This window comes from Dioscorea cayenensis, chromosome 11 (genome assembly GCF_009730915.1).
Source record: "Dioscorea cayenensis subsp. rotundata cultivar TDr96_F1 chromosome 11, TDr96_F1_v2_PseudoChromosome.rev07_lg8_w22 25.fasta, whole genome shotgun sequence".
Classification (NCBI taxonomy): domain Eukaryota; kingdom Viridiplantae; phylum Streptophyta; class Magnoliopsida; order Dioscoreales; family Dioscoreaceae; genus Dioscorea; species Dioscorea cayenensis.
In genome coordinates, this window is record NC_052481.1 from 13,159,319 (window position 1) to 13,174,823 (window position 15,505).

At 36.7% G+C, this 15,505-nt stretch overlaps 1 non-coding gene across 1 annotated transcript; it reads left to right on the plus strand.

Moving 5' to 3' along the window:
- The first annotated feature begins 11,854 nt into the window (after positions 1-11,854).
- On the plus strand, positions 11,855-11,961 carry LOC120272885. Its single transcript, XR_005540418.1, has one exon. It is a non-coding gene; the product is annotated as a small nucleolar RNA R71 (small nucleolar RNA).
- The last annotated feature ends 3,544 nt before the right edge of the window (positions 11,962-15,505 follow it).

Sequence of the window (15,505 nt, forward strand, 5' to 3'; positions counted from 1 at the left end):
AAGCACTCATATTACATGGTAATATGGCGGGAGGAAGAAGAGGAAATAAAGATAAATAATGCACCACTCGAACTAGAATATGGGGGGCAAGCAACAATTGATGAGTTGGTTGAAATCGACTTTGGAAGCAATGATGACCCAAAGGCCGACTTTCCTAAGTGCACAACTATTAGAAGAAGAAAAATCATCATTCAAGGCTCTCTTGAAAGAGCATATTGACTGCTTTGCTTGGAACTATAATGAAATGCCAAGATTGGATGATGAGGTAGCTGTACACAGACTGGCCATTGATCCTAATGCTACTCCATTCAAACAGGAACTAAGAAAGATGAAGTTTGACCTAGAAGAAAAGGTGATAGAAGAGACTTAGAAGCTGATTAAAGCAAATTTTATCAGAGAAGAAACATACCTGATTGGATAGCTAGCATAGTTCCTACGAAAAGAGAAGAATGGGCAAATACGGATATGTGTAGACTTCAGGGACCTGAATAAGGCGTGCCCTAAGGATGATTTTCCCCTCCCAGTTATGGATCTCATGATCGATAACACCTCAGGGTACGAGATGTTCTCCTTTATGGATGGATATTCTGGATACAATCAAATTAAAATGCATCAGAGGATCAAAAGAATACTGCTTTCTGAACACCCATGGGAATCTATTGCTATAGGGTAATGTCGTTCGGATTGAAGAATACAGGAGCGACATATCAAAGAGCTATGACCAGAATATTTGATGATTTAATTCACAAAGTTGTCTAATGCTATGTAGATGATCTTGTGGTTAAAAACAAATTCAAAAAAAGCATCTTGATGATTTGAGGATAGTCTTTACACTCCTCAGACAATACAAGTTGAAAATGAATCCCATGAAGTGTGCTTTTGGAGTCCTCTCTGGAAAATTCCTAGGCTTCATCGTGAGGCACAGGGGAATAGAGATAGATCTCTCCAAGATAAAGGTCATCCTAGAAATGCCACCTCCTCGGACATTGAAGAAGTTGTGCTCCTTCCAAGGTCGTTTAACATATATCAGGAGTTTATCTCCAACCTCTCCGGAAGATGCAAGCCCTTATCTAAATTGGTCAAGAAAAATGCTCCTTTCAAATGGGATGATGAATGTCAGAGAGCTTTCGATGACATTAAACAGTACTTCTGAAATCCGCCAGTGCTAGCAGCCCCGATTCATGGAAAGCCTCTGATCTTATATACGGCAGGATTGGAAGGATCTTTGGGGGCTATGTTAGGTCAGAATAATGAAGAAGGCAAAGAAAATGCGTTATATTACCTTAGCGGGGATGTTGGTAGGAGCTGAGAGTAAATATCGCCAATTGAAAAAGCATTGCCTACCTTTAGTGTTTGCAGTCAAGAAGTTGAGACACTACTTGCTAGTGCATAAAGTAATACTTATATCAAAAATAGACCCACTAAAATACCTTATGACGAGACCGTTGCTTACAGGAAGACTAGCAAAATGGGCATTGATTATGATGGAATTTGATATAACGTATACTCCACAGAAGGCAATTAAAGGGCAGACGTTGGCAGACTTTCTAGCAGCACATCCTCTCCTTGATGATTCACCACTTAATCTTCAACTCCCTGATGAAGAGACATTAATAGTGGAAGAAGCAAGGTGGTGACTATACTTTGATGGAGCGTCATCTATAAAACCGGCACTCATGTCCCAAATGCCACAAATCAAAACTGGAATAGGACTCGTATTCGTTACACCGGAAGGAGGAATCCTCAGATATTCTCTCTCTCTCTCACGAAACCATGTACAAACAATGAGGCAGAATATGAAGCCCTCATAGCTGGTTTGGAACTAGTAATCAAAATGGGAATCCAAGACATACACATATTTGGAGACTCACAACTCATTATCAAGCAAGTCGAAGGAGACTACAAGATATACAAACCTGAACTTCTTAAATATTATAAGAAGGTCAAAAATCAGATGAAGAAAATCCCCCAAGTGCAATTGAGGAGGGTTTCAAGATCAGAAAATGGAGAAGCTGATTCTTTGGCGAAAGTACCAAAAGGAACTGGCGAATCCAAATTATGAAGAAATCCATATAACCATAAAATAATGGAAGACCCATTAGTATGATCCCTGACGAAGTCGAAGAGGAAAGTGCTGGTAATGCGGAAGTCTTCACTCTCGAAATGCCAAAGGAAGATTGGAGGCAACCGTTCATGGAATATTTGAAATATGATAAACTTCCTGAGGATAAATCAAAAGGTCTTCAGATAAAGCGAAGAGCCCTAAGATTCACCCTCATAAATGATATATTATACTGCAGGTCATATGATCAACTGCTTTTGCGGTACCTCTCATATGAAGAAGCCCAAAAAGTTATGCATGATGTGCATTCCGGGATATGTGGTGCGCACCAATCTGGACCCAAGATGCGACTCAAGATCAAGCGCTTGGGATATTACTGGCCAACCATGGTTGGAGATTGCATCAATTATGCTAGAAAGTGTCATCTATGTCAGATACATGGAGATTTTATTCATCAACATCCAAATCCTATATACCCCACGGCCTCCTCATGGCCTTTTGAGATATGGGGAACAGATGTAATCGGTCCTATTGAACCACCATCATCTTTGGGACATCGATTTATATTGGCTACAACTGATTATTTCTCCAGATGGGCAGAAGCAATCCCACTTAGAGAAGTCAAGACTGAGAATATCCTCAAATTCTTCAGGGAAAACATCTTATATAGATTTGGGACTCCAAGAAGAATTATTTCAGACAACGGTCCCGCTTTCAGAAGCTTCAAAGTCGGGATATTTGCGCAGCATCATAAGATAGATTGGAGATATACCTCCATCTATAACACTAGAGCAAATGGATTGGCGGAAGCATTCAACAAAACCCTCTCGAAGATGTTGAAGAAAGCAGTGTCCAAAAACAAGAGATATTGGCATGAAAGACTCCCGGAGATGCTATGGGCATATCGCACTACCTATAGGACTCCGACGGAGTGCACGTCATATTCTTTGGTATTTGGAACTGAAGCAGTTTTACCTCTCGAAATCCAGATACCCTACCTGAAAATGGTAATGCAAAATGAAATTTCTAATGAAGATAATGTTCGGCTCCGCTTGGATGAGTTGGACTTTCTTGATGAAAAAAGATTAGGGGTGCAACAAAATCTCGAAGTCTACAAAGCACAAATGTCTCAAGCATACAACAAGATGGCTCATTTTCGGACTTTTACCAAAGGAGAGATGGTCCTTGTCCTCAGAAGACCCATCATCACCAACAAAAGGGTCGGGGGCAAATTCAAAGCAAATTGGGAAGGCCCTTATGTTGTGGAGATCGTCTACGAAGGAGGTGCATATCAACTTATTGATGCCAATGGAGAAAGACCGATGCCACCCATCAATGGTCGTTTCTTGAATAAATATTATGTTTAATGTAAAAATGTTTGCCTATGACGGAATGTCTGGACCCTCACAAGGGTTGACTAGTCATGTACAATTAAATGTGCTTCTCGAGGCAAAACATTTATTTTCATGCATTTATGTACTAAAACCATTTTTTGTACTAAAAATTAGTTCAATGAAATAAGGAGACATGTGTTTGTCTATGAAGGAACGTCCGGCTCCATGTAGACTGGTCATGCACAGTTAAGTGTGCATCCTGAAACAAATACATCGGTCCCTGTGATTTTTCCAAAAAAAAATAATAAATAAATAATAATAATAATAATAAAATAAAAAAAATCATATTATTTATGTTGAAGTGTTGAAATTGGAAGTTTCCTTGATAGTGTTGTTCCGATCAAGGTCTTCATCGGGTGACCAAATTATCTTTGATTGCCTTAAAATTTCTTTCAAATTATGAATACATGTTTAGTCTTCAATATGAACGGTTGAAATTTGATTTGAAGATTACATGATTTATTGAAGAGAGTAGGACTGTGGGACATGATGCAGGACACCTCTTCTCTATGTTCAATGTTGATCAATGTGTAATCGGACAATGACAAAAATTCGGATCGGTCTGAAATTTTTAATGAAAACGCCAGCCTTGATAATGCTCAATGTGAACGGTTATGATTGAGCCTCAAGTCCATCAATTATCAAAATAAAATCACAAATCAAGCATGAAATTCATTAATGATTGTCATTGCACTATATTCAAATTCTAGCTTAAGATCAGATAGTCAAAATAGTTTCAATCCTCTTGAAATTTTTTTCTATATGATCAAGACTTTCTGATCTTCAATATGAATGGTCACGATTGAATTCTAAGTTCATATGTCCATTATAAAAAATTCGGACATTTAGAAGCGGAATTTGCCCAAATTCTGCCCTTGACTACCTCATCATCAAGTCAAGTATCACCATATTAAATCATATTAAATTTTTGGTGAAAAATCTTTACAGATCATTTATAAGGTCCTTATCTCTAAAAATGAACGGTGGAGATTAGAATTTGAGCTCATTCGATCATCATAAAAAAAATTGGGTTCAATAACCATGTTTGTCTATTTCCCAGTTCGCCCATGGTGCTATCGAGTGAATGAATTGCTTATAAAATCATCAAAAATTTGGCTGAAAATGTTTACAAATACAAGGCCCTCATTCAAAAAAAGAGAGAGAAAGATGGAGAAGGTTCTATGCCAAGCTCAAGATATCCATTGCTAAGGAAAGGACTATAACAACATTGAATTTCGTTCCGTTTATCGGATTAAGTTAACAATGATATAAAATAGCTAATGTCTAAAAAAAAAAAAACTAAGGATTCGTACTTCTCTCACTCAATCTCACTAAAATTCTTCGTGAGAAAAGTACGAAGGGGGGCATTTGTTTATGTAAAAAAATTGCATGTCCTGATTCAAATCGAATAAAAATTTAAAAAAAAATTACACACAGTCAAATCATAATCGAATTGGGACAACATATGATTAAAATAACTACATTTCATTATATTTGGATATATTCAAGATAAGTCAAGAAGACATGTTTGTGATAATTTAAAATATTTAAATCACAAGATCAACCGAGAGCACAGATCTCGAGACGATCTAAATATTTAAATCACAAGATCAGCTAAGAGCACAGATCTCGAGCTGACCTAAAATATTTAAATTACAAGATCAGCCGAGAGCATAGATCTCGAGGCGATCTAAATATTTAAATCACAAGATTAGCCGAGAGCACAGATCTTGAGGTGATCTAAAATATTTAAATCATAAGATCAGCCGAGAACACAGATCTCGAGGCGATTTAAAATATTTAAATCGCAATATTATCCGAGAGCACAGATCTCGAGATGATCTAAAACATTTAAATCGCAAAATTACCCTTGAGAACGTATCTCAAGGCAAAATAGCAAATTACAAAATTTCCCTTGAGAACATATCTCAAGGCATAAATGCAAATAATAGAAAACAATATCCTTGAGAACATATCTCGAGGTAAATGAAAATTACAACAAAAAAAATTCCCTAGAGAACATACCTCGAGGCATAAATACAAAAAAATTACAAAATTGCCCTTGAGAACATATCTCGAGGCATAAATGCAAAATTTACAAAATCGCCGTTCAGAACATATCTCAAGGCAAAATGCAAATTACAAAATTGCCTTCGAGAATACATATCTCGAGGCAATCTAAAATCTTAAGATAATCACGATGAATGGATCTCGAGGCAATTTGAGAAGTGCAAATCTTGAGGCACCTAAGCACATATCCCGAGGCAAATTATTATTATTATTTTTATATAAAAAAATAAGTAAAAAAATAAAATTAAAAAATTAAAAATTAAAAAAAATAATAATAATAAAAAATATATATTTTTTTTTAAAAAAATTGGTCACTTCGTCGTGATTTGAGAGAGGGTTGGTTGAAAAGATAAGATTTTTTTAATTAAAAATAATAATAAATATTAATTAATTACCATTTAAAAATTTTGATTTTTTGATTTGGTTTTATCATGCTGACTTGGTTAGGATTTGAAGTAGGAGAGGATAACATCTAAGGTTTTCTTTAAAAGTGGGGAGGGATCGGCGAAGTGAGTTTTTTTGGAGAGAGATTTTTAAAAAAAAAAAAAGAAGAAAAAAAAATTTTCAGAGAAAAAAAGAAGACGAAGGAGGAAAGAAAGGTGCAAATCTCTCTCTCACAATTCGCATGTAAAAAAAAAATCGTTGCTGCCTGTAACCACTGCTCGCCGTCATCGTGTTCATCGTTGATGCCGCCGGCGTGATTGAGCAGCTGAGATAATGCCACCAATCACGCCGGATGTCGATCGTCGCCCTTCACCTGCTGCCCTCGTTGTCGTCTTGCAGCCATTGTGTTGTCGCTGTTGTTGTCTCTCTGTAAGATTAAAGAGAGAGACTGAGATCAGATAAAAAAAGTCCCACCCATGGCCAAAGACTGAAGCCGCTAAGTCCCGCTTCTCACCCGTCTTTACTTGTAGAACGACAAAACCCAAGAATTCTCTTCTCTAGATAAGGAGTTGGATCTCACCTCTCTTGATGTTGTCACCAAGTACCAGAATGGCCGCCGAAATCCTCAACAAGGCTCTGCAGTTGGTCATGTCAGAGTGCAAGTCCAAGGTGAAAATAGTGGATATCTGTGAAAAAGGAGACGCCTTTATTGAAGAGCAAATTGGAAATGTGTGCAAGAATGTGAAGAAGAAGATTGAGAGAGGAGTGGCTTTCTCCACTTGTGTCTCCGTGAACAATACTGTTTGCCATTTCTCGGCCCTTTGCTAGTGATGAGACAGTGTTGAAAGAGAATGACATTGCAAGAATTGATATGGGTTCCATATAGATGGCTTTATTGCTGTTGTGGCATATGCTTATGTTATTCAAGAAGGACCGCTGACTGAGAGAGATAACTGGGGACATGAAGTTGAATCTTGATATTTCATATATATATATATATATAGGGTTTTAATTTCAAGTGTTGGTTGCCCATAAATATGATGGTGCTTTGATGATAATGCTGTGATGATGTTAATGATGAGGCTAATGATGATGATGCTTTTTCACAGGCATAAAAAATAAATAAATAAATAATAAATGTATAGTAAGAAAACATGCATATGCATGAGATGAAAATAAAGAAAAATTACAATAAAACCGGTCAAATTCTCTCAAAAGCCACGTACATATTAATATACAAATTGATAATTTGCATGCATTGAAGGCTTAAGTCAGAAAGCTTGTGATGATGTTATTCATATATGATATGGAAACATGCAGTTGTGTGCATACATGCTTATCCATGCAGTTGTGTCCATACATGCGATAAGCATGACATATTAAAATGATCAAATGCATGTCGTATGCTCACATACAATGGCAAGTCTATTGAAGAAAAATGAAGTTGTGGTAAAAATATGATAAAAAAAAATTGGAAACATAATAATGAGAAATTGGAAGCATGGGAATAAAAAAAATAATACATATAAAAATTAAAAAAATTAAAAAAATTAAAAAAATGATGAGAAGCATGCTTGCATATTTAAAGAAGAATTTAAAATAAAAAAAACAATAATAATAATGCATTCTATCATAATTATGCGTGACAAAAATATATATATATATATATATAATACATGAATTTAGTTACGGTGATGCTGCATTCTCACGTGCACGAAATAAAAAAGACATACAAATAATAACAAAAAAATGCATATACATATCTCTTCATGTGTACCACTTATTAACATAAATATAATAATAAAAAGGGTTGGGCCCACCATGGAAATAAACATATATGCAAGCCCACCATGAAAAAGACATATATGAAAAAAAAATTAAATAAAAAAAATAAAATAAATTTGATGAATGATGAGATTCACGTGCATAAGAAATAAAATTTAAAATATATAAAAAAATTAATAATAAAAATGAGAAAGCATGCATACGTGCATGGCAAAAATAAATAAATAAATATATATATAAAATAATGATAAAAATAAAAAATAAAAATGAGAAATATTAAGTGTGTCATATGAGCATGATATAAAAAATTGAGAGTAATGCATACGCTCATAATAAAATAATAATAATAATAAGAAAATTGATAACATGCTTTAAAAAAAAATGAAATCTTGAAATATGCACTACTAATCTCAAAGTAACAATAAGAATGCTTATCTCGAGGTAGTGGCTAGTTTTATCTCAAGGTAGTAATGAGATATATATTGCAAGGCGATGATAAGGCACAGGCAGTGGTGACTTATTCATTTCGAGACTGCAACAAAAAAAAGATTGTTATGGAAATCAGACAAGCAGCACAGTGACAAGGCACAGGCAGCGGCGATGATAAAAAAATATATATATATATATATACATATAAGTGATGTAATAAATATGTTTATATAATAAAATAACAAGATTTATAATTCGCAAATCTTCTTGCTCTTACTTGTACTTTTGTCCATAATCGGAGATTCCTAAGATTTCTAATTTGGGGTAATTAATAATAGAGACTGGCCTCTATTAGGAGTGGAAGAACCCACAAAACAAATATGATATTTGTGCTTCGATATATTATCTAGTGTCTTTTTCACAAACATAATGCCAGACATATATTTTCGATCCCACAGGACTAAACCCTTACTAACGACACAGTACAAAACATCAAACATAACACACAAAATGATAAAGTACTAAAAACAACAACACGATTAAAAGAAGCTCATGCGTGTCGAATAACGGTCAATGTCATGCAATGTGTCTGGTTGAAAAGAGATGTGCTTTCTGATGATGCCATCCAAGCCCAAGGTTTCTAAGATATTCCAATTTATATTCTAGACCATACCAAATGATTTTGGGCAAAAGTGTGTAACATGTCTTGTGCTCATCATTCTTGCACCGTGGCTCGATGGTAGGAGGTGTGTCATCGCTCCTTGCTTGCTTGGACGCCATACACTTCCTCAGTATCCCTACAAGATAGGAGGTAAGTGATCAAACCAATCTCACAAAAAACAAGTCATCATGATAATAGAGAATGAAAATTTTCAAGGATTACTACAGTAACTTTCAAAAAAAAAATTATTTGCAAGAGTTTCCTTTGTACATGGAGGATAAAAAATTTTTACAATGCCTAAAATCCTCTAAAAAATCCACCAAAATGACAAACATTCATTCCCCAAAAAGATTACCATCCATTCACCAAGAGAAAATGAGGAGAAAGAAGAAGAAAGAACCATTTCCAAAGTTATGGTTTAGAGAGACATACCTTCTATGGTTGATGCAAATGATAGTAAAACACCCAATAAACCTTGCAAAACAAGTGTACAAGAGTAGGAGAGTGATCTAGAGTAAGAAATTTGGAGAAAAGATGAAAACCTGAGTTAAAAAGGTGAACAATTGAGTGAGATAAGAGAAAAAGAAGAATGAGATAAAGAAAGAGAGAAAAGGTGGCCAAAGAGGGGCTTATAACCGGTTGCCTGACCTATTAATGGGTTGGCCAACCCATTAAGCCACCCACGAAGCTCTCAAGGAACTTTCAAGGTTCCCTTGACGGCCGTCAAGGGGTCTGTGAAGCTTACCCAAGAGCTTTACGGCCTGCTTGCCAGGCTAAGAAGCACTCTCAAACTCACCAAACTTTCATACAAACATCAGCCAAGTGAAATACACTCCAAAACACTTTGAATATAGCATGAAATCACATCAAACACTCACAAAGTCCATGAATAATCATTAGGAGACTTCAAACCATGCATTAAATTATAGAAATTAAGCACTAAACATGTATGAAATGATAATAATAAACAAGCAAGCATGCATGCATGTAATACTAACCAATGGAGGAGATAACACCACAAGTGAATGAGCACAATTAAAGAAAGATGAACGATATAAATAAGATGAGCATGAGTGTGAATTATAACGAAAGAAAGAAAATAAAGAAGCACAACAATTAAACACAAAATAAAATTAAATTAACAACATGAATGGAATGAAAACTTAGGTTGCCTCCAAAGAAGCGCTTGTTTAACATCATTAGCTCGATGTACCTTCACTTACCTTCATGGTGGAACAAATGGAGGGAGTTATCTTTAGTCCTCTTGTACACATTGCCACATGGGAGATTCATTGAAAGGTATGAATAGAATTGAAATTCCTCTTTCCCACCAAAGTATAACCTATCTACCTCTCTTGGTGATGATAGTGTAAGATCCATGCCCTTCATTTTTTTTATTAACCTTACGCCATATTTTCTTCAAGATTTTCTTCTTTTTTTCTACTTGGTGAAATGTTTTTCTCCACATAATTCACATGTTGCACTAGTGGGGAAGTGGAAACTTTTCCTTGTCTTTCTTTGTTGTCCAACTCCTCCAAGTATTCATCCAATGGGTTAAATGATAAAACCTCCTGCACATAATTGGAAACAATAATCTATGTCTCATCAGTGAAGTATAGAGTATTATCATGATCTAGGGTGTGCTTCATAGCATTCGGGAGTGTTAAAATCACCTTTTCTTCCCCTACTATCAATGTCATTTTTCCTCTTCTCACGTCATTGAGGGCAGCTAGTTGCACAGTCATCCTTGTGGGTCTCAAGTCTTCTAATCTCAATTTCAGAAATAGTGTATATGGCATGACATTGATACTGTCCCCAGAATCTGCCAAAGATTTCTCTCTAATTCCATCTCCCATCATGCAAGAAATAATGAAACTTCCAGGATCTATTAATTTCTTTAGCAACTTCTTCGGAAGAATCGCTGAACAAATTTCCAGTGAGTCCCATTATTTCTATATCTTCCAAGTTTCTTTTATTTGTAAGAAGATTTTTCATGAACTTAGCATATTTTGGCATTTACGATAATGCCTTAACAAGGGGAATGTTAATATGAATTTGCTTGAACATATTGAGAAACTTCTTGAATTGAGCATTTTCTTTGTCTTGTTTAAGCCTCTGTGGGTAAGGAATGCGCGGCTTGTATTCCCAAACCTCCTCTTGTTATGGTGGGGGTGGAATCCCTTCTTTTCCATCGGCACTCTTTGATGTGATTGGACTATCTTTCACAGTTGGTCCCTCGTCCTTGGTGATGTGCCATTTTTCAGCCTATAATTCAACCTACTTTCCACTCCTAAGAGTGATGGCCTTCAAATGCTCCCTCGGATTACTTTCTATATTACTCGATAAGCTACAGGGGGTGTGCCCAGAATTTTCTTTAGCGAGTTTCCTAACTTGATTTTTGATCATGTGAATTGAAGATTGGACATTCCTCAATATTGTGCTGAATTCATCAAGCGTAGTGCTTATGTTATTAAATTTGGCCTCTATGTTGATCATGAACTTGGCCAAAACATCTTCAGTAGTGTACTTCCTCTCTTATTATGGTGGTGGCTATTGATGTACTTGAGGAGGTGGTGGTGGTGCCCATTATTGTGAATCTTGTCCCCAAGAGTGATTGGGGTAGCTTTTCTACTTGGTGTTATAGGTGGTACCATAAGGATTCCCTTGCTTCTTTGGCCTCCACTAACATAGTCAGCTCTTTCCATAGGCACTACTAATGTAATAGAAATTGGGCACTGAGCAGTTTCATGTCCCATCCCACATGTCACACAAGATAGGACTACCCCAGATTTTGAGCTTGAACCTGTCATAAACTAATCAAATCTTCTTTTTAGTACCTTTACTTCTACAGCTAAGGCAGTGGTGTCATTCACTTCGTTAATCCTAGCTGCTCTTGGAGGTTTCTGCTGAGTGCTCCAATGGCATTCATTACTCACCATATCCTCAATCAATTTCTCAACATCCTCAAGATATTTGTTTCTCAACGAACCCCCTACTGCAATGTTGATAAGCTAGCAAGTTGCATAATTCAATCCATTGCATATCATCTGCACTCTCATCCAAGAATATAAACCATGATGAGGATATGTTCTTAAGAGATCCTTGAATGTTTCGTGTGTCTCAAAGGGTTACTCGGAATCCTCCTGCCTAAAGGCCTAAATCTCTTACCTCAGTCTAGCTGCTTTGCTTGGCGGGAAGTATCTTGTAATAAATTTTTCCACCATTTCCTTTCAAGTGGTGATAGACCCAGGAACTAATGAAGGAAGCCATTGATAAGCTGTTCCTCTCAAATTGAATGGAAACAACCTCAATCTATTGGCATCATCTGAGACTGAGTTGATTTTAAAGGTGGAGCAAATCTGGAGGAAGCGGGATAAGTGAGCATGGGGGTCTTCATCAGCTAACCCATCAAACTTCACTAAATTCTGAGCCATCCTGATTTTTCTTGCCTTAATTTTAAAGTTATTCACTGCCATTGTCGGGGCTTGCAAATTGAACTCTTCACCAATAAATTGTGGCCTCTCATAATCTGATAGTGTCCTTCTTTACTCGGCCATAATAGAGGGTTCACTATGCTCAACTTGAATGTCTTGTTGCCTTGAACTCTCTACTCCTTCCCTTAACCTTTGATACAAGGTCCTCTCAATCTCGTTGTCAGGCTCTACTAAGTTTGCTTGACTTACACGTGTCATAAGATGGGTACATTACACAATATTTAAAACCAATACTTAAGATTTAAAAAGAGAACAAGAAAAAGAAATAAAAGCAAAGGAACGGAGATGTCTGTACAACAAAAATAAACAAAAACAAAAGAAAGAAATAAAAGAAACAATGGCCAAATCAACAAGCTCTAAGTTTTCAAAGTATTCCTCAAGGGTCCCAAGTAACGGTGCAAAAACTTAGTTGAACACCAGCAAGTGTAGTCATCAAGTAATACCTCTCGCACAAGCAAGAGAGGGCCATTTTCCAAGGGCCCGAGAAGCTACTCTTACTTCTTCTTCATGTGTTGTCTAGTCTACAGATTCGAGTGATTGTGTTCTAAACTAAAAAGTAAAAGAAAGAACTCTAATTGAGTCTCTACAGTCAAGGAAAATCAGGGGTAGACATCAATGGATTAAGATGGCCACGGATGTGGAACCCCTTGGGACTACTAAAGTGAGAAGGATACTAGAACTATCACGCAATTGGTGGTTTGGACCAAGAGATTCCTAAGGTAGGTCAACCCGATGGGCATGACAATTGACCGCTAATCTAGTACGAATATTGATACAGAATTTCTTCCGACCAAATCCTCCTACTATTGCACTGAAAATATGGAATTCTCTAATTAGGGCTAAAATACAAACTAGGTCCAACCCTAATGTTGGATGGGCACAAAATACCCGATGGTCATGGCATATTTGTACATGGATCCATTCCAAACTAGGTGTGTCTTGTACAAGGATGATGGTCATGCAACCAAGTACAACCTAGAAATTGACATACAGAGTTCTCATGCATATCAATACATCATAATACACCAATCATTAGACACAACACATAAAATTGCAATAAAGTAGCTCAAAGCATCCAATCTACACATGTTTTCATGCCAAGGTTCACCAACATCCGGTGACCTTGGGGTTTAGTTGTTCATACTAAGAAAATACATGATCAAGTCCATAAAAATAACTAAATAAGCAACAAAGAACTCTCTTAAGTGATGAAAATAGAGAGACAAGCCGCTGGAAGCTTCCAACGATGCCACTAATGGGATGGCTTCCTTGCCCGCTACAAGCTTGAACAATGGGAGATGATGTCGGATCTTGCCTCTTCCTTTGATTTCCTCATCTAAAAAGTCTTCTTAAGCTTTCTTTACCCCGGATTTGGATGATGGAGAGGAATGGTGGAGATTAGGGGTGTAATCGATTGAGTTCGAGCCGAGCAGTAGCGAGCTCGAGCTTGAGCTCGACTGAAAATTCGGTACTCGATACTCGGCTCGAGTTCGATCGAGTATTTATTTATAGCTCGAGCTCGACTCGGTACATAAATCGAGCTACTCGAGCTCGCTCGATTAAGCTCGAAAAAGATAAAAATAACCATAAACATTATGCTCAAACTCGAGCTCGACTCGAGCTCGAAAGTTTTTCCCCTTGATTTTTATCAAATAAATCTAATATTATATATATACATACATACTCGATTAGGCTCGCGAGCACTCGAGCGAAGTATCATAATACTCGAACTCGGCTCGCTCGACTACTCGACCTACTCAAGCTCGAGCTCGGCTCGACTGTGACTGAGCCGAGTTCGAGTTTTCACCGAGCCGAGCCCGAGTAGCTTGCGAGTAGAGGTGTATCATTTACACCCCTAGTGGAGATAGGAGAAGAAGGTGTGGAAGGAGATAGCTCAAAAAGCCCTAAAACCTCCTTTTAAAACTCTCTCGGGTTGGCTTCACGGCCTTCTTCATGGGAACAAAGGAGGCTATCATAGTTTCAGGAGTTTGCCAAAAATTAGTGAATTGTTACAGTCAAATGCTACAGTAACTACTACAGCAACAATACTATAATAAATTGTGAATTCTTCATCCGGTTCACAGGCATCTTCTCGACCGTTAGCAAACCCATCAACAAAACGTGAGACTTATCCATTTCTCGAGTTATTCATTCTACAGTAATTGCTACATTGCTACTACAGTACCCAGGGCTCTAAAATGCCGTTTTCGGTGTCATTTCCTTCTCATTTGCGTTGTCGAGCTCACTTGGGGATCCTCAAGACCTATAAATTGAATAAGACCAATTAAACCGCACTAACGCCAACAAATTATTGATTTATACATAATTAATATGACAAAAATACATATAGAATACACACATTTTGGCATTTATCAATGGGTGTGTACCTTGCCAGTGTAACTCTGAAGAGAGATCCCGAAAACCCATGAAACTTGATGTACACGGGCCGCTATACACGGCCGTGGTCTTCTAAGTCTGGCCATGTATCTCCCAGGAATTCTTCTTCTTTACTTGATCAGTTACATGCCTATCCAAACATTGCTTTGCCCGTGGTCTTGTTGGGATGCGCTCTATTATCATTTAAATGTACACTAGCATGTACATGGTTTACACGGCCATGTTCCTCTTAGTAAGATGTGACTAAGAGGCCTGTGAGTGATCCACATGGTACTCGTATGGCTTCTACTAGTGAGATGTACACAGGCTAGTATACCGCCGTGTACCCTGGCTATGTATTCCACTATTTGCTTGTTTAAGCACCAAAATACTCCAAAATTATTCCCCTTGGCTTTTGTTGTGCTTCATTTAACCTGTGGTACAAAGTGAATAGTTAACTATCAGTTATTTATACAAACAAAGCCTAAAATGGTCGATTAAGTGCTAAACAACATAGATCAATTGTATACAAAATAGCACTTATCACCTTCACAATCAATTTAGACTAAGCACCATTAGATCTATCAACTAACGATAATAACAATGGTTTATTTTGAAATCCATGTTCTTGTTTCTTACTATTGCTAATGATAATAAACTACTCACCAGTTAGGATGTTCTATATGCATAATGAAGCTTGAAAGTATAACTCTTATTTTATGTTATGCATGCTTATCTATGAAATTCATTACGACATTCATTATTTGAAAAAATTACATATATGTATGTGCTTTTTATTTTGTTTAAGTTTGAATGAGTTTATCAATATCATATTTGCGTGCTTCATTAC